Source organism: Pan troglodytes, chromosome 11 (genome assembly GCF_028858775.2).
Source record: "Pan troglodytes isolate AG18354 chromosome 11, NHGRI_mPanTro3-v2.0_pri, whole genome shotgun sequence".
Taxonomy (NCBI): domain Eukaryota; kingdom Metazoa; phylum Chordata; class Mammalia; order Primates; family Hominidae; genus Pan; species Pan troglodytes.
The window spans coordinates 77,544,451-77,564,842 of record NC_072409.2 but is presented as its reverse complement, the minus strand read 5'-3'; the positions used below and the strand labels follow the sequence as shown (position 1 = coordinate 77,564,842).

Sequence of the window (20,392 nt, the reverse complement as noted above, 5' to 3'; positions counted from 1 at the left end):
CATATGATCTACATTCCTTTTAAATGGTAGGGAGAGGATTATGTATGCATAATGACTCTTTGAGAATTAAATCAGAAGACTCATTTTCCAACACTGAGCCTGTGGCATCAAAGCCCCTGTATCTGGGTGGAGAAAACATTCCCAAGCTTTGAAGGTGATCGGTCATGTCTATTTCCTTTTAAAATTGCCCGCAAGCCCATAGCCCAGCAGAGGCATTTGTGCTCTTTCATCTCTCTGGTTCCCAGAGTACCAGTTAACACTGTGGGCCACACCTGTGGGCCCCCTAAGATGATAGGAGAAAGTAGGGACAAATTCTCCCAGTCGGGAAGGGGGGTTGAGGTGCCTCTGTTGTCTGGCAGGTGGAGAGATCCCATGCACCTGGGTAAGTAATTAGGCAACAAGAATGGGTGTGATTTTCTTCCTCTTCAGCCTCCAGCCTGAAAACAAACACAACACAGGGGAGACTAGCCAATCCCCCATTCAGAGCAGATGTGTGCCCACCCGGCAGCTGCTGAAGTGGGTATGAATGTCCCATCCATTAATTCCTCCCTTGAACGTAGAGATAAATGGCAGATGTTCTCTGTCCTTGGGGAGCTTCCAGCACAGAGGAAGAGAATAGAAGCTCAGTTGAGCAAAGGCCACTCCATAAATAGGCCATGGATTTGAACCTCAAGCTTTAACAGTCAGGGCAATCATAGATAGTCTTCTCCAAACTAAAGGAAGGTGAAAGCCCTTTCTCCAGACCTCTGGTGGGCGATTACAGAGCAGAAGGCAAGGTGAATTTCTAGAGGGAAGTTCCATAAATGACAGATGGGATTTTTAGGGAGACAGATTTCACTTCAATATTGCATGCAAGGGGATGTAGCAAGATGTAGAACTCTGCAAAGATGGGAATTCAGATACTGAGCAGACGAAAAAGAATGGTAGAGGATTTGCTGTTCTGCTGTAAACCACTATATAACCTGGACAAATTAAAGAAAACAGCTATGGACAGGCACTGGACAGTGTTCTAATACAGGGCTGTGATCCTTGAGAGCGTCAGGGGGTACACAATGTGAGCCCCACATCTACCCAAGCATTCTCCCTGGGGACACTTTCCAGGCCACTCTGCAGGGAGGTGGAGGCCAAGTGGTCTCACTGGACAGAAGAGGTAGACATCAGAATTCAGGACTAAGGCAGAGATTTGGGGATCTAGGACAGAAAATGAGGAACCACAGAGAGGGAATCCCACAAGTCTTAGACCTTTGGCTGACCCTGTACTGCACAAGTACAGGGCAAGACTTGAGGGAGGCTGCTGGGAGGTGAGAGCTGAGCAGAGATTTGGGGCTCACACAGTGCTGATAAGATTTTAGAGTTCAGGCCCACCCAGAATGAACTGCCCCAGCCCCCCTGGGGTTCTTTCTCCAAGCTCAGTGACACTAGCATCAGCCTAGTGGCACACCCTGCAGAGGTCTGAGTTTGAGCTCCAAGGACCCCTCTTATATGCATCTAAGTTTTAGTCATTCCAGCCATTTCCATTGTTCTCCTAGCCCTCATGGTGGTAGCTGCTTCACAGTTGCTACCTCCAAGTTGCCTAGTTAATAATTCCTCTTCTTCTTCTTCTTTTTTTTTTTTTTGAGACAGGGTCTGGCTCTGTCGCCCAGGCTGGAATGCAGTAGCACGATCTTGGTTTACTGCAACTTCTGCCTCCTGTGCTCAAACCATCCTCCTGCCTCAGCCTCCTGAGTAGCTGGGACTACAGGCATTTGCCACTATGCCTGGCTAATTTTTGTATTTTTTTGTAGAGACAGGGTTTTGCCATGTTGTCGAGCCCAGTCTTGAACTCCTGAACTCAAGTGATCCGCCCACCTCAGCCTCCCAAAGTGCTCAGATTACAGGCATGAGCCACTGTGCCCAGCCAATAATTCTTTTTTTTTTTTAATTATTATTTTTTGAGACGGAGTCTCGCTCTGTCACCCAGGATGGAGTGCAGTGGCATTATCTTGGCTCACTGCGACCTCCACCTCCTGAGTTCAAGCGATTCTCCTGCCTCAGCCTCTCGAGTAGCTGGGACTACAGGTGCGTGCTGTCACGCCCAGCTAATTTTTGTATTTTTAGTAGAGACAGGGTTTCACCATGTTGGTCAGGCTGGTCTCGAACTCCTGACCTCAGGTGATCCACGCGCCTCGGCCTCCCAAAGTGCTGGGATTAGAGGCGTGAGCCACCATGCCTGGCCCAATAATTCTTTATATTACATTCCATTTGTAGGCTTGGCACAGTGGCTCATGCCTGTAATCCCTGTACCTCCCAAGGTTTGTGGGGAGGATTGTGTCAGGACTTCAACAGCCTGGGCAACATAGTGAGACCTCTTTTCTACTAGCAAAAACATGTAAAGTTTGCTGGGCATGGTGGTTCACGCCTCCAGCTACCCAGGAGGCTGAGGTGGGGGGATCACTTGAGCCTTGAAGTTCAAGACTGCAGTGAGCTGTGATCAGGCCACTGCACTCCAGCCTGGGGAACAGAGCTGTTGCATGCCTGAAAAAGAAAAAAAAAGAAATGAATTCTATTTGTCATCTGACTAGGCCTGAGTGATCTAGCTAATAGAACCAGGAGTGGTCCCAGGAAACAACTGTCAAAGATGGGTCACAATCAGAGAACTAGAAAGCTTAACTATAAATATGCTTCAATAATCATACAAATTATTTATTTAAATGATAAATAAGAATACATTTCTTGCAGCTACAGGGTCAGTATTGCTGAAAATGACACAAAAAAATGTAATTGTGTGTGTTGCATAATTATAAGTTGAATTCACAGGCTTTCCAGTCTCTTATGTGAAAGTTAGGGAATGAGAACCTGAGACTTGGAATGGAGAAATCTGGGTGGACTCAGATGAAGCTGAGAATCCTGAACCCTTGAGTCATTCTGAGCTTCCTTTGCCAATGGAAGCAGCTTGCCTGTCATGTCTGAGAAGACTCTCTTTCCCTTGCTTAAGGACCCTGTGTTAAGATCACCCAAGGCAGTTGCCTTGCAAGAGATACCTTTTCTCCTCAAAACCTAGGGCTTGTGGCCACTAGACTCTCAACTGACATCAGAACTCTATGTACTTGAGTAGGGCACATACAAGGTTTACCCTGGGAAGATTTAGCTTCTACACCAAAAAAATGGCAAGATTTTGATACATTACATTGTAGAAACCTGGAGAATATGTGCATGAATAGATTCTTAGGGTGTTAGACCAAGGAAGGCAGAATAGAACTTAGCATCAAGTCAAATTTATTGATACAGGTACACTGATCAGAGATTCTGGATTCAATGTGTTGATTTGTGCAGGGGGAAGGGGCTCTATAGTTTACTTAGCTGTTTGAGTGGAACTGGGACTCAATGGTGACCTATATTTAAAGACATTGAGGTGCCAGAACATCCTTGGTGTGTTGTAGGGGATGGGATAAGAAGGCTTAGGGAGATGTTGGAATAGATTTGTTATAGACAACTCGCACACTCACCCACCCAACCAACCACTACATTCTCCAAGGGGGCCCAGAGGACATTCCCTTCACTATGACATTGGGAAATTCACTAGCGAGGGGACCACTACTATCCTTGAAGACTTGGTGGTGGCTCTCCTCTATTGGCCACATATGAAGATAAGAGATGACACCACTGTGATGGGCTCCTTAATCCTCTGGGAATCAGAGGATCCCAGAATAGCAGAGGCCAAGTGGTAGCATCCAACTGCCAAGGGCAGAGCAGGGCACATACACTGTAATGGGCAGTAAAATGGAGTAAAATGGTGGACATCACTGTGTCTTGACTCACAGGAATCTTGTCATTGGCTAGTTGTCACAGTGTCCCTAGGACTGAAAGAGATGGGCATCTTACTAAAATGCTGTGTGCTCTATGTAACAGGGAAAACTCCATATCTGGTGTCTAGAAGCTGATTTCAATCACCACAGTGGACAGCCAGAATTTCTTGTCCATTTTCAGACCTAGTATTAACCCAGAGCCTCTTCTTTGAAAGGACGGCTGGGTCCCCTTAAAGAAGGACTCTTTACAAATGTATCCTATAAACCATCCTGTAAGCCCTCCCCAGAGGGACCTCTGACCGTTTACGAGAGTGAACCACCATAGCCCACAGTCAAAGTCGGGGAATACAGCACTCAGGGCCCAAGTTCAGATCACAGAGCACACATCCTGTGGTTACTTCCCCACTTCCTAAATAGAATAGATGCACTTGGCAACCAGCAAAATCCCAGCATCAGCTCTGTGACACAAAGTGGAAGGCCCTGGAACTTCCTTTCTGACCAGGAGGGTAAAATATCTGCTGCCAGTTTCCTCACAAATAATTGAAAGAGAATTCATCTTGCCAATGGGAGAATTCACTTTCTTAGAAGGCAGCACAGCCTAGTCTCATAGGAGGAAAGCACCTGCCCCCTTTTTCATGTCTTTGGCTTTTTTCCTTTCAAAATAATAATGTACCATTATTGTGCTAAGAGCACTTGATTGCTTTCTGATCCAGATCAGCAAAAAATTACACAGCAAGTCCTTCTTTAACACCGTGGATAGGTTCTTGGAAACTGACTTTAAGTGAGACAACGTATAACAAAACCAATTTTACGTAGGCTCATTGATACAGACAAGAGGTTAAGTTCCTATGGCATATTTCTGGTTATAAAAACATTACCAAACTTCTAAATAAAAACCCCAAATACTTCTAATCATAAACATTAAAATGAATGTGAACTATAGGTACATTTAAGAAAAATTAATAAGAACAAGATAATTATTACTCAGGGTTGCAAGAGCTGAACCCTATCTGAGCAGCTCAGAGCACAAGGCAGGAACTGACCCTGATCATCGCAGGGCATGCTCACACACACCCACAGTCACTCACACTGGGACCATGCAGACACGCCAGTTCCCCTCAGTGGTGCACATCTTCAGGCATCTCCTGGAGAAAACCCACACAGACATGAGGATAACGTGCAAACTCCACACAGACAGTGGTCCTGGCTGGAGGTGGTTTCCTTTTTTCTCATCAATGTTGTAAAAAAATCGCGTTGAATGTGACAACTTTATTCAAGGACCTGCTGTAGCTTCTTCCCCCACTTATTCTCAAATTTCTTCCATACTGGGGAGGGGTACAGGTCTCAGTTCATCTTGCCACATCACATCCCTAATCTGTAGATTCACTGATGCATTGACTCATTTGTTCTTCATCCAGCAAGCTCTCAGAAGGCTCGCTGTACACCTGGCCTGTGCTGGACACTGGGGAGTAGCTGAGGAAGCCATGCTCTGTGTGCTCAAGAAGTTGGCCCAGGTAGGGTGGATAGGGAAGCAATTTCAGTGCAATGAATGTTACTACTGAAGAGTATTCGGGGAAAAGAGAGTCAAGGAAAGCTCCTGGACAGAGCACTTCCTAAATTAAATTTCAGAGAGCCAGTAGGTTTTGGCCTGGAAGGATGATACAGAAGGGGAATCCACATGGAGGGAACAGTGTATGGGAAGGCATGAGGACCAGAGAGAGGACAGCACAGTCAAGAGCAGGAGCAAGCTCAGCACAGCTGCGGTGTTGTGTGGGGTGTGGAGACATAGGAGGGGAAACCTGAGAGGTCAGTAAGAGCCAGACCATCAGTCTTTCCTGGCCAGCTGAGAAGCTTGGAAATAGTGCAACCTAGGCTTGGCCACAGTAGAGCAGGCCTGTATTGCTTTCTGACAGACAGACACTTCACAAGTGGAGGGGAAGGGGACAGCACGTACCCACCAGGGGCCACAGGATGAGCCTTTTGGAAAGTCCTTCTGGTTCTCCTTTCCTGTGTCTCACAGGCTGGAGTGCAGTGGTGCAATCATAGCTCACTGGAGCCTTGAACTTCTGGACTCAAGCAATCCTCCCACCTTGGCCTCCCACAGTGTTGGGATTACAGGCATGAGCCACTGCACCTGGCCCTTCCTGGGGCTTCTATCCAAATGTAAGGTTTGTGCTGGGACCACGTGTAGGAAATTGCCACCTTGTGGGTAATGCTGGAATTACAGATCTAGAAATGATGATGTTCCTTATTTCTGAATTCAGTATGTATTTGCTAATAATTACAAGCCACAGTGCTGGAATAAGGAGTCTATCAGGTGGAGAGAACAGAAATGCATACAGAAGTCAGTGAATGTTCAGAGGTATGCCTGAAGCAATAGGTTGGTGAGGGAGGTCATGGAAAGCTTCAGAGATGACACCTGCACTGAGTCAGGTAAAAAGGGGTCTTTGGGGGCCATATTCACTTTCCATCCTGCAGCACAGAATAGGAGAGGACTCACTCAAGGTCACACAGCTCTTCAGGGCAGAGGTGGGGCAAGCACCCAAGTTTCTGGGTATGTCAGCCCAGAGCTCTTTCTTATACATGGTTGGCCTTCAGTTTAAATGGGTCCCACTCCTGGTGCTCTAGAAATGGCCTTTGCAGAATCTGATCTTCTGCTCCTGCCTGTTCCCAGGCCCCATCATGGTAATTGGTCACAGGCAGCTTTCTGATGCAGTAATCTCTTCCTTTGTGATCTGAATTCTGTCTGTGTGAAATTGCAAAACACTAAAACTCTCCCTAGGGTGAATACTGTGCTGAAGCCAGGATCTTGTCCTCCCTGGGAAGAAGAAACAAGGTGTGTCCCAAGAGCATTTATCCTCAGGGACTAGCATAGTCCTTGGTACATAAGTACTTTGAAATTTTTGTGATGTGAATGAATGAGTGAAGACAGGGGAGGTGGATAGGCCTGAGAGGTTAGTCCCAGCTCTCCTGTGGGCTTATCCAGAGTTGAGTTTTCTCTAGAATAGTCTGGAAAGATTAGTTGGGGATAGATTACAAAGGTCGCTGAATGCCCAGCTAAAAAGATTGTCTTTCTTCTACTAGCAGAGGGGAAGCAAACCTGTTAGAGAACAGGGAAGGAGCAGGATCAGAATATAGGTTGGTTTCATTCCTTGTCAAAGAGAGAAAAATAGTCCCAAGTCAAAACTCTATCTGTCCCAGAAAGCCATTGATATTACTTTGTGAACCCAAAAATATCGGAGACAGGTTTCAATCAGTTTAGAAAGTTTGTTTTGCCAGGGTTAAGGACACACTCGTGATACAGCCTGAGGAGGTGCTGACGACGTGTGCCCAAGGTGGTCGGGGCACAGCTTGGTTTTATACATTTTAGGAAGAGAATGAGACATCAATCAATATGTGTAAGAAGTACATTGGTTCTGTCTGGTGTGGTGGGACAAGCCAAAGTGGGGTCTTCTCGGTCATAGGTAGATAAGAGACAAATGGTTGCATTCTTTTGAGTGTCTGATTAGCCTTTCCCCGAATACACAGTTTACATGTGAGAGGAGGGTAGAGGAATAGTCACTTATCCCTTAGTCTGGCTCAGTGAATCTACACTTTTACATAAACAATAGGGTAGAGGAAGCAATCAGATATGCATTTGTCTGGGGTGAACAAAGGGATAACTTGGAGTTCTGTCTGTCCTTTGTACTGCACGTGTGAAGATAAGCCATCAATTTACATAGCCAAGGTGAAATTCAACAGAACTGTTTTAGGGTAAAGACCCTGAGGCCCACAGAGAATTTCCTTGTGGGTAAATTATGAGAAAGTTATGTAGTTTTTTTTTTTAATTGAAGCTTTGTAGCTATCTTATTTAGAAATAAAATGGGAAGTAGATTTGCCTGACTTAGTTCCCAGCTTGACTTTTCCCTTTAGCTTAGTGAGGGTCTGAGACAGATTTTCCTTTCACAACTTAATGAAGAAATTGCACTAGGTTTTCTAGATATCTGAGTTTTTTTGTTTCTAAAGTTAGTAATTAAACCATATCTCTAGAGAATAACTAGAAGCTGGCCTGTGATAAGCTTACAACACTCAGGAAACAAGCACAACCTTTGTGATACACTGTTGAATTTCCTTCTGTGACATCACCCAGGCTGTGAACCCTGCTACATACAGGGCCCCAGTACAGTAACTCTTCCTAACCTGGGTCTGGTGCAGTCAGTAATCTCTTTCCTCACTCTCTGCCAACTGCAGCACCATTGCATTAACTCCTGGAAAAAAGTCTGTAGTGGAGTGCTATAGGGCTCTGTTCTCGTCAATGTTTTTATCGGTAACCTAGATGAACTCAGAGTATTCAAATGCCCCCAAAGAAATTAATATACGTTGGATAGGAAAAGCAATATTCGAAAAGGCTTGCATAGCTTAGCATGGTGAAGAGAAATCAAATGTTGAAATGTTCTGGAGATACATGTCAAGTTCTATGTTTGAGTTCAGCACAAAAATGAGAAAGCCCAAGAGAAGGGAAATGAGATCTATCATGCTGGTTTCAAAAGGGTCCAAGCCTGGAGCATGACAGCCCCTCAGAAGTAAATCTTTACTACTATGAACCAAATTTTCCGGAATTTAAGCATTTTAAAACCAATGTCCAGAATTTAAGCATTTTAAAGCCAATGTCTCAGCTTTTTATTTTCCCCCACTTTAAGATGGCTGCCTTCCCAATGTCCCCAGAGTGGTTGGTGACAACTCAATAATGACTCTTCCTTAATGGTATGAAGAGAGGAATTGTAAGATTATGAGGAAACTTGCCACAATCATCCAAGAACTTAAAATATCCATTTGAAGTCTGGGAAGTGGAGCCAGGAAGCACGTTGTGGATGGGCACTCCTGGAAGAGAGCATCTCCATGTGCCTAGAAGGAGAAGAGCTTTGCAATTCTTTTCTATGAACCATGTGACGAAGATGTACCAAGAACTGCTTCTATCAGTGAAGGAGACAGCCTGGTTTCAGAGGAAATGCATTTACAGTGATTCTTTGCTTTTAGACATTCAGCAAAAGAGGTATGTTGTACTCAATCTTTGTATTTCTCATCCTCTTTTTTCTTTCATCATTTTCATTTTGAGAATAAGTATGTATGGGGCCTCCCCTGTGTCCCAGATATCATGCTGAATCAGATCTAGGTGTGGCTTCCAAGCCACTCTGGCCTAGAAGGGGGCCGTGACTTTGTGACTGTGTGCTCAGTACCTGGCACATAGTCGGCTCCCAATGATAGCCAATGTTCACTGAGTGCTTACTGTCTGTCAGGTACCCTGCTAAGTATTTTATATCTACTAGCTCATTTCAGCCCCACTGTCCATAAGGTGGTCATAGCTTATCTTAGATAAAACTGAGGCTCAGGGAGGTTAACAATGAAACTTGCTTGAAGTTACACAGCTGGTAAATGATGGAGTTGGCCCTCAAGTCCACACTTGGAACCACTGCACCTGACTATTTCTCCATAAGTATGTGTTAAATGAACAAATAAACTTATGACATAAAAGGATGTAGGCCAAGTCCAGACAGAATATTGCATCACGGCAGATCAGAAGATACTTCATGCAGATTCTGCTTGAGGCAGGATTTAATGAACAAGAGTGATGCCGACCAGTAGAGGTGGGAGGAGCCACTCCAGGCAGGAGTGAAGAGGTCAGGGTTGGCAAACACAAATGGCCTGGGTTTGTCAGTTATGGTGTCTGTTTACTGCCTCCATGACTGTCTCCTACTCTGCCATGGCTGATTCAATCAGGGGTGTTATGGACTGAACTGTATCTCCCTCCCAAATTCCTGTGTTGAAGCCCTAACTCTCAGTACCTTAGAATGTAACTGTATTTGGAGATAGGACATTTAAAGAGGTAATTACATCAAAATGAAGCTTTATCCTTAAAATAAAGGATGGACCATGTGGTGCTTGCAAGTCCTCTACATTCTGTGCTGTGTCTGCTATGGTAACACCAGCTGCTAAAACAAATAAGCCCCACTCTTCACCCGCTTATTACAATAGAACTTTGCTTCTTGCTCATGCACTAGTCTGTGAGAGGACAGCCTGTGTAGAGGACAGTTTTGGCTGCATGGTGATTCATGGACCCAGATGCCTTCCATCCTGTGATTCTATATCCTTCAGAGCCTTAGAGTCCAACCAACAGATGGGGAAGGAGAAGGTGGGAAAGACACACTTGTTCCTTGGCCATCTTGGCCTAGAAGTGACACACATCACTTTGGCTCACACTCCATGGGTGAGACCTAGTCCATGTCTGTCCCTAGATGCTGGGGTGGCTGGGAAGTATGGCCTGGGATGAAAAGATCCTTACTTTATAGAAAGGGAGCAGGAACACCTGGTGGACAGCTAGCGTGTCCTGCCATGTGGTTGGAATTCAGTTCTGAACTTGTCTCCGGCCTGTTCTCCTCGCGAATGGGCTGCTTTGTTTCCAAGAGAATCTGGAAGCCCGTGGTCCTAGTGTGTTGCCTTAAGGCAGAGTCCTAGTTTATTTCCTGTAATAATTTTTACAGCTAACCAAAGGGGCCATGGCTGCTGGGCGAAGCTCTGACAGCTCAGGGGGATGGTGCCCACAGCAGGAGCTTGAAAGGGTCCACAAGAGCCCAGGAGAGAGGAAATAGGAGTGTAAGTCCTACATTTGCAGCATGAGAAGGGGAGGAAGAGCTGAATAGTCAGCAGTGTTCTGGAATGAGGAAGTGGGCTGCCTGCTTGCTTTCATTTCTTAGGTAAATATTTGCTGGAAGTTTGCCTTTTCTCTGAGTTTTTCAGTGCTGTGACGAGAACTGAGCAGAACATCAGCTCATCAGAAGCAGTGACATCCAAGAGCCCAGAGGAGCCTGAAGAACAATTGAGAGAAGCCTCCTTTGCCAACGCGTTGCCCACCAGGGCTGCACGTGGTACCCCTGCTCCAAGATGCTTCCCAAAAACACCAGGTAAGCTTTAAGAGGCAGATCTGAGACAAGTCATGCTGGATAGCGGCATGTTCCTAGCAACTGTCTTCTTTGATGCTGGTGTTTAATGAAAACCAGGAGAAAGGCATGTTTTAGCTAATTTGTAGACAGGCTGGCATGGAGGAAATAACATAGATAGGTTACTTGGTCAGTGAATAGATTTCCTTTCATCTTCAGTTCAGAGACAGAGTGGAGTGGGCAGAGCCCAGATGTGTTGTTAGGGGGCCTGGGTTCAAATCCTGGAGTTTCCTCATCTCTGAATCAGGGGTGATACCCCCTGCCTTACCTAAACCACAGCTTTGTGAAGATCATATGAGAACAAGAATGTGAAAGGATTCGAGATCTGTAAAGTCTTGCCCCGATGGCAGGAATTAAGAATTCTTATTCTAACCTTCAAATGTTTTAGATCCAAGAACTGAAAGCCTACTCCAAAATATAACAAAAAATCCAACCATCACTTCTGGCGTCACAATATCTGTTTAGAACTGTGGGGGATCAAAGAGGGAAATGAGCCAAGAAAACACCAACAGGGGTGGGACTGTAAACTAGTTCAACCATTGTGGAAGTCAGTGTGGCAATTCCTCAGGGATCTAGAACTAGAAATACCATTTGACCCAGCCATCCCATTACTGGGTATATACCCAAAGGATTATAAATCATGCTGCTATAAAGACACATGTACACGTATGTTTACAGCGGCACTATTCACAATAGCAAAGACTTGGAACCAACCTAAATGTCCAACAATGATAGACTGGATTAAGAATATGTGGCACATATACACCATGGAATACTGTGCAGCCATAAAAAATGATGAGTTCATGTCCTTTGTAGGGACATGGATGAAACTGGAAACCATCATTCTCAGCAAACTATCACAAGGACAAAAAACCAAACACTGCATGTTCTCACTCATAGGTGGGAACTGAACAGTGAGAACACATGGACACAGGAAGGGGAATATCACACTCTGGGGACTGTTGTGGGGTGCGGGGAGAGGGGAGGAATAGCATTAGAAGGTATACCTAATGTAAATGATGAGTTAATGGGTGCAGCACACCAACGTGGCACATGTATACATATGTAACAAACCTGCATGTTGTGCACATGTACCCTAAAACTTAAAGTATAATAATAATAATAATAAAATTAAAAAAAAAAAAAGAAAACACCAACAGGAATAATAAGAGTCACCTGGGAAAGGAGATTCCCAGAATCCCACCCACGGGAAGAAGGAGGGAGCCTGAGTGCAGTGGATGGAAAAGACCTGAGGCTGGAAACAGACCAGAGGGACGGCTTGCAAGACCAGTGGACAGGGAGCACAGGAGGCAGCCAGAGGTGGGCAAAGACTGGAACTGGAAGGTCTGAGAGCATTTTTCCTTTCCTCCCTGTCTCCAGCTGGCCCCTTGGGCTGGGAGAAGGGAAAGGCTAAGAGGAGGATTTTTAGGAAGATCCCTCTGGTCACAGGATGGAAAATGGTTAGGAGGTAGGAGCCCAAGCAGGAGGCTACTGAGATAGTCCAGACAAAGGGGACAGTGGCCTAGACGAAGGTGGTGGCTGTCAGGGTGGAGAGATGTGTCTGGATTTGGCAGGGATTGGAGAGGAAGGAGTGGAGGATGACTTTGGGTCCCTGACTTGGATGAATGGGTCGGGGGTGGTGCCACTCCTGAGATGAGGATGCCAGGGGAGGAGCAGGAAGTTGGGGTGTTCAGATGGGGCATGTTCGACTGGGGTGCCCATGGGACATCCAGAGACAGATAACCAGGAGGCTGACAATTGGCCTTGTGGTCTGGAATTAGAGGGAAAGTCCAGGATGGACCCAGAGCATGTGGCTTACCTTTTGGTGCCAGCTGTGCCCCTTGGACCCTTGATGTTCCTTTGAAGTCAGCACCATGCCCCTGAGAGCTTCTACCCATCCCTCTCAGGGCCCCCTCTCCATCACGGTCCTCTTCCTGGGTATGGTTCGGCTGGTCAGGGTCCTTCTCACAGGGCAGGGCCCAGCCTGAGCATGTAGTTCAGATTTGTCTACCAGTGAGGGGTGGGGGAGGGGTGTCACTGTCCCCACTAAGGACCCCAGACATGAAACCTTTATCAATGTCTTAATGTCATTGTAGTGCCTGAATATGTTTCCTCTTTGGAAAATATAAGACGGGTTCAAACTCCAGCTCTGCCAGCCTCTAGCTAAGTGACTTTGGGCTTTTACTTAACCTCTCTGAAGCCTCAGTTTTCTCATCCGTGAAGTGGGAATACATGTTACACAGGTTGTGAAGGGTTAAGTGAGACAATAACTATAGGAACCTTTTCCAAATGCCCAGCACACAGCACACATTCAATAAACAATGGCTATTATTATTGTTATTTTTATTAAGTGAAAAGAAATGAAAAAGAGTATGGCTTTATTAGACAGTTAAGAAAGAAAGGAGGTAGAAAAGAAAAGTTTTTGTCTTCTTCAACAACCAATTTTTTTCGTGGTAGCACTCTCTGAACTTTTCAGACATGCATGAAAACACCCTCCATGCACATTTTCTAAAGCGGGGTACCAGCCGGAGCTGACCATTCCTAGCCAGCCATACAGCAAGGTCAAAATGAATGGAGAAGTCAAGGCAAACACAACGAGAACAGAGATTTGGACATACAGAGAAGAAAGAGAGAGGCTCTGGGAGAAAATGAAATAAAAACAGGGTGTTTATGTGTGGGCTTGATTGCAGAACTTTTCCTTGATTCTCAGAAGGTCACAGAAAGTGGCAGACATAGAGACAAGCCAACACACAAAGAGAGAAAGGCAGCGGGGCCGCATGTGACACTCTGAGGGGCTGTCAGAGGCAGGCCTGCAGGGGAAAAGGAGAAACCGGGAAACAACCAGAAAGACAGTCAGCAAACTTATGTGGGTTTATGGTAGTCATGGACTTCCTCTTATTTTATTTTAAAAATTTAAGCTTTTTATTATGGAAATATGCAAACCCATGCAAAAGAAAAGGGAATAGTATCATGAACCGCCAGCTTCAACAACTGTCAACACATGGCCGATCTTGTTTCATTGATACTCCCCCATCCCCTCCTCCTCTCCTAGGCAGCCTATTATTTCATCACAGTTTTCATTTTTGTGTTTTTGCTTGAGACAGAGCCTCACTCGTCACCCAGGCTGGAGTGCAGTGGTGCAATCACAGCTCACTGCAGCCTTGGTCTCCCTGGCCCAGGTGATCCCCCCACCTCAGCCTCCTGAATAGCTGGGACATAGACATGCACCTCTAAGCCCAGATAAGCCTTTTATTTTTTGTAGAGATGGGGGTCTCCTTGTGTTTCCTTGGTTGGTCTCGAACTCCTAGGCTCAAGCGATCCTCCCCCGTCAGCCTCCCAAAGTGCTGGGATTATAGGCTCGAGCCACCACCCTGCCTGCATTTCATTTTTGAAAAGAATTCTGCCTTCTCCAGGGAATTTTTAAAGTGGTGTACAAGTGATCTGATACAGAAGTTTGTTCTCAAACCTACACAAGCCCCTGCCATTCTCTCATCTTGATTCTGAGAGAGCCCAGACTGCCCTGGCCATAGGAGCTGAAAATTATATTGAAATCAAAACTTGGCAGTCAGAGAGTTCTTTTACGATCATCCAGATTGTTAGCATTCAATGCCTGGCTCCCCAACTTGCTAGCTGTGTAAGTTTGGACAACATTCTAGATCTTTCAGTGCCTCAGTTTCCTCATCTGTGAAATGGGGTGATAATGTACCTTTCCCATAGGGCTGTTGTGAGGATGAAACGAGGTGGTAAACATACTAAATGTTTAAAACAAAGCTTGGCACATAGTAGACCCTCAAGGGATGTTAGCTTTCCATCCACCCGTTTAGGAAACATGAGTGAGTGCCAACTGTTGCCAGAGGTATGGGCAGGAGCTGGGTACAGGGAGCTAAATGAGAAGGGCCTCTGCCCTCGAAGAGCTCCCCATCCAGTGGGGTACACAGGCCTATGAAAAGTTAGCTCCAAACAGTAGACAGGTGGCTGTGAAACTGGGCCGTGTCCCAAGCAGTCCATCCCATCCCCTCAATTCAGAAGTGAGCAAACAGAGACCTATGGGGCCCCTGAGCCTAAGGAGCCACAGTGCTTAGCAGCAGAGCTGGGATGGACTCAAAGTGGATTTTCCTGACTGGGCCTCTTCACATGAGGGCTTCAAAGGAGGCCGGTGGCTCAGGAGGGCACCTGGCCCATGCTGGGCAAAGGTGCTGGGCTTTGGGTCAGTCTTCCTGCAGTAGGGAAGGGTAAGATTGGTCATGGGGCCAGGCGTGGGCAGCCGCTCTGGCTACTGGTTAACCAGGTGGGGACTGCAATTCACTGCACGGTCAGGGGCCCAAAGGTAGTGGAGTCCTTGGCACTTTCAGCCCTAGCAGAAGGCCAGGGATGCCAGCTCGGCTGAGCACAGCCATGCATGGCACTGGACTGGGGCTGGGGGATGGAAGGCAGAGCCTGTGGGGAATGGGAGAGGTCGCCACTGTTTACCAGATGCTCTGGGGACAGAGGAGCAGACAGGGTCCAGGCTCCGAGGGGGTAGAAACGCAACCACTGACAGTCCCCTTTCAGTTCTGTGAAAGGAAAAACACCTTTCTTTTGTCAGAGCTGTCCAAAAGCGGGGAAAAGATTGAGAAAAGAAGCACTGCTCTTTGGGCATGAGGCCAGGCACTCGACTCTCATTGTATCTCATCCACACAGAGCCCTGGAAGGGGGACACTGGATCCATTTTCAGGATGAGAAGAGTAAGACCCAGAGAGGGGCACGGCTTGCCCACAGTCACACAGCTGGCGCGTGGTGGAGCTGGGACTCACTCTCATGGTCTTCCTGGCTCCAAAGCCCACACTTTTCCACTGAGCCTGGCTCACTTAGCAAGATGGCAGGGTCGGCCTGGGAGGTACAGGGTTCCTACCCCTGAAAGTGCCCAAATGGAGCTTCGGGGCTGCCCTGTGGGGAGGGAGAGTGACAGAGAGTGCAGAGGCATTCACACTTCCCATGGGTGGATGCTAGTCTGTGATTCCACTACTTCGAGTGGATGAGGGGCCAGGAGACAGCTCAGCCATATGCAGGCCAAGTACACACAGTGCAGAGTGTATGTCTCCCTGGCACCCGCCCTTCCTGCATTCTCTCCTTCCTTCCTTCCTTCACTCACTCATTCATTCAGCAAGCACTTACTTGGATTTATTATGTACCTTGTCTGAAGTCCAGAAGCTCAGGGTAGGGGTTGGGTAAGGGACGGCTGGAATTCACAGTTGAATAAAACGTGTTTCTAGCTTTTGAAAACCTCACAACTGGAAAGCGAGAGATGAGATGTGAAAAGCGTCCCTATAGCATGAAGAAGATGTGATGAGTGCTAGAGAGGACCCTCAGCCAAGTTCAGTGGGGCTGGGAGAGGAGAAGTGGGAGGGAGGAGGGAATGACTTCGGGTCAGGGAGGAGCGAGGAGGAGGGCCCAGAGAGGCAAAAAGGTCTGAGCTAAAGTTTCCACCTGACCTCATTTGCTGTTTACACATCTGAGCAGGTAGCGGGTGTTCAGGATCCTGCAGTGTGAAGACACATATTTGCAGAATGCGTCAGAGGCCTTCACGGACAGATGGCCCCCTAGCATCATCTGATAGTCAAGTTTGTTTGTGTTTTCTTTTTCCAAACACTTGGTTGCAACCCATTTGTGGGTTGTAAAATCAATTTAGTGTTTATGACCAGCATTGTACAAAATGAGTGGGACAGAGTACAAATGACTTGAACCAAATTAGGACTACCAAAGGGCACTGAGCATGATAAGGGTATTGTTTTGTGAAAAATCATTAAACATGCATGCACAGAAATTTGTTAAACATGCATGTGTGCACACACGCATCTCAACTGGGTCATAATTGTAACTATGAGTCGTGTGTTATATATGTAACACATACAATTGTGACTTGTAGTTAAAAAATTTTGTCTGGTCCAATGTCCTCATTTTACAAAGTAGGGAAAAAGGATTTGTGCAATGCAGAGCATAGAGAGAAGAGCATAGGGTGGGGCACTGGCTTTCTCGAGTTCTTTTATTTACCCTTGTTGTCTTTCCTCTAAAGCATAGTTAATGTTGACCTTGGTCCTAGAAACTCTGACATCTTCATTATTTTAGGAAATGCCAGAGCCGAGGTCACTTGTGCCCAGTGGTATGCTGGGAAATGTATCAGAACTGGCTCTTGAAAAAGTATGCATATGTATATATAAGCTTATTATAAATTATACTGATATAATACATTTTACATAATTGACAAATAAAAAATGTACAATATCTTTATTGCAAATTCCATTCAGCCAATTAATTCTCATAGAGTGCTTTCCTTAATTTCTGCTGAATTCATCTGTAGCCAAGCTATGATTGCAATTGATGAGTAAACATAGTTTCGACATGATTATTGGTTGATATTTTTATTTATGTTAAGGAGTAAGACAAATGGGAAACAACAAAGACTAGATGTAAGTCAGAACTTGTTTGTTGATTGTCAGGAGCTACTTTGCTGAGTGGAGTAAACGTTTTTGAATTCTGGAAGAATATTTTCTCAATTATTTCTGCTATGCACTCTGTAATAGCTACAAACATGTTTTTAAATCTGCATTATTAACATTTTCTCTGTCACTTTACAGGCAATCTACAAAACAATAAATCAAGCCCTGATTTTGTAGTGTTTGCCTATTGCCATGATATAAACGCTCCCACCATGGCTGATGTCAAGCGAGGTGATGTCACTGAATATGGAGTTGGAAAGCGATGCACAACAGCACATCATAACAGTGTTTACATGATACAGATGCAATAGATGTAAATAATCCCAAGAGCATAGATGATAGTAAAAGGTAGCAAAACAATAGGGAAGTGATGCGTTTTGTTGTTTAGAGACAGGGTCTCACTGTGTTGCCCAGGCTGGTGTCAAACTCCTGGGCTCAAGAAATCGTCCTGCCTCAGCCTCCCGAGTATCTGGGACTATCGGTGCCCACCACTGTGCCCAGCTTGAAGAGATGAGTTTTGAGTCTTTTTTTATCTTTGTTTTTAGTATAACTTATTTAATTATAGGTTTATATAATTTAATTTTTGAAAACAATGGTGGTGCTTCACAACTGGCTTGCAGAATTCCTTAGAGCATGACAATTGGTTCTTCCAATTTGGCACAAGCCAGCCTCAGCACCTCTACATCTACCTCAGACCTCCAAGGCAGGATTCTGGGGAATGAACTAGGGGATTCATGGGATTCACAAAGGCAGGGCACGGCTGGTGCAGAATCAGACATCCCAAAGTACACATGGCTGCATTGCAGAAGGCATCACATGGATGCACACTCACACGCACTCTGCACACACCCCTTCCTGCTTCCCTAACCCACTCTGCACTGAGAAGTGGGAACCGTTTCTTCTGTGCCCACAAGGTGGTCAGCGCCCTGCTCAATGAGCACAATGAGGGACCTCAAAAGTCCTGGGCAGCTGATGCTTCTGATCTCTGCTCTCTGGGCCTCAGTTCCCTGGCAGAGAGTCCCATGGAATTAATCACCATTCCCTGAGCCTCTTTGCCAGGCACTGGACTGGTCTCTGAGGAGAGAGGTGAGTTGGCCACAGCCTGGAAAACCAGGAAACTCTGGAGCTCCAAGAAACCACCTGAGTGAGCCAAGGACTGGGACAGAGAAGGGGACGTGAAGGGGAGCCTGACTCCCACACTTGCTTCCTCCTGGGTAAATCATCACACCTCGCCTGGCTTCAGTTCCTCATTTTAAAAAAGGGCTGATACAACCTACCTCGTAAGATTCTAGTAAAGGTTGAGTTAGGTAATATAAAATAGCAGAGTACCTGGGACATAGGGACACAATAAAGTGACACCAATCAGTGAAAGCTACTATCATAGGTTTAACTTACTACTACAGAGTGATCATGTTAGGACCAAAAAAAGCAGAAGGATGTGGGAGACGCCACCCCGCCCCTGCCGGCAAAGACGATCAGTGGCACATGTTGGAGAATGGAGGGAGGAATATAGATAACTGTGTTCTAGATGCAGCATGTAGGTGTATGTTGCTCTTCAGATTGGCCCTCATTGTATTTATCCTTTAAAATAAAAATTTAATTGACACATTGTAATTCTACATATTTATGGAACACAATTTGATGTTTTGGTTTATGCATGTGCTGTACAATGATCAAATCTGGATAGTTAGTATACCTATTGTCTTACACATTTATCATTTATTTATGTTAAGAACATTAAAAACCTCTGCTTCAGCTATTTTGTAGTATACAATACCTGACTGTTAGCTAGAGTTACCCTCCTGTGCAATAGAACACCAGAATTTATTAATCTTATTTAATTATCACTTCATACCCATTCACCAACTTCTCCCCATTCTTCCTTCTCCCATTCCCTCCCTGGTTTCTGGTAACTACTGTTCTACTTCTGTATCACCTTTTTAAAAGATTCTGCATATGAGTAAGATTTGGTATTTGTCTTTCTGTGTCTGGCTTATTTCACTTAACATAATGTCCTCCGGGCTCGTGCATGTTGTTGCAAATGATAGGATTGCATTCTTTTTTATGGCTCAATAGTATTCCACTGTGTATGCACCACAATTTCTTTATCCATTCATTTGTTGTTGAACACATGGGTTGATTCTGTACCTTGGCTATTGTGAATAGTGCTGCAGTAAACATGGGAGTGCAAATACCTCTTTGATATACTGATTTCATTTTCTTTGGATAAATACCCATACTGGGGGTTGCTGGATTATATGGTAGTTCTAGTTTCAATTTTTTTGAGGAACTTCTATACTGTTTTCCATAATGGCTGTACTAATTTACATTCCCACCAAAAGTGTGTAAATGTTGCCTTTTCTTCACATCCTCACCAACACTTGTTTTGTTTTGTCTTTTTGAATAGCCATTCTAACTGTAGTGAGGTTGTATCTCATTGTGGTTTTGATTTGCATTTCCCTAATGATTAGTGATGTTGAAATTTTTCATGTTGGCCATTTGTATGTCTTCTTTTGAGAAATGGCTATTAAGGTCTTTAGCCCACTTTTTAGTTGGGTTAAATAACTGGTTGTGCTGTTGAGTTGTTTAAGTTGCTTATATATTCTGGGTATTAACTCCTTGTCAGATAGTTTGCAAATCTTTTATCCCATTCTGTAGGTTGTCTTGTCACTCTGTCAGCTCTTTCCTTCACTGCACAAAAGCTTTTTATTTGGTGTAATCCCGTTTGTCATTTTTGCTTTTGTTGCCTGTGCTTTTGAGGGCTTACTTTAAAAATCCTTGCCCAGCCCAAATATCATCAAGCATTTCCCTGATGTTCTCATAGTTTCATAGTTTTAAGTTTTACATTTAAGTCTTTAATCCATTTTGATTTGATTTTTGTATGTGGTGAGAGGTAGTGGGGGTGTCTCATTTTTCTGCATGTGGATATCCAATTTTTCCAGCCCCATTTATTGAAAAGAGTGTCCTTTCCCCAATGTGTGTTCATGACACCTTTGTGAAAAATCAGTTAGTTGTAGATTCATGAACTCATTTCTGGGCTCTCTGTTCTGTGCCATTGTTCTACATGCCTCTTTTTATGCCAACACCATGCTGTTTGGGTTAGTATAGCTTTGTATTAATAGTATATTTTAAAGTCAAATAGTGTGATGCCTCCAGG

At 45.1% G+C, this 20,392-nt stretch overlaps 1 long non-coding RNA gene across 1 annotated transcript; it reads left to right on the top strand.

Moving 5' to 3' along the window:
• The first annotated feature begins 6,542 nt into the window (after positions 1-6,542).
• LOC112204375 (uncharacterized) lies at positions 6,543-19,488 on the top strand. The gene is made up of 4 exons (XR_008537274.1): positions 6,543-6,621; positions 8,465-8,817; positions 10,560-10,723; positions 17,374-19,488. It is a non-coding gene; the product is annotated as an uncharacterized LOC112204375 (long non-coding RNA).
• Positions 19,489-20,392: the final 904 nt, after the last annotated feature.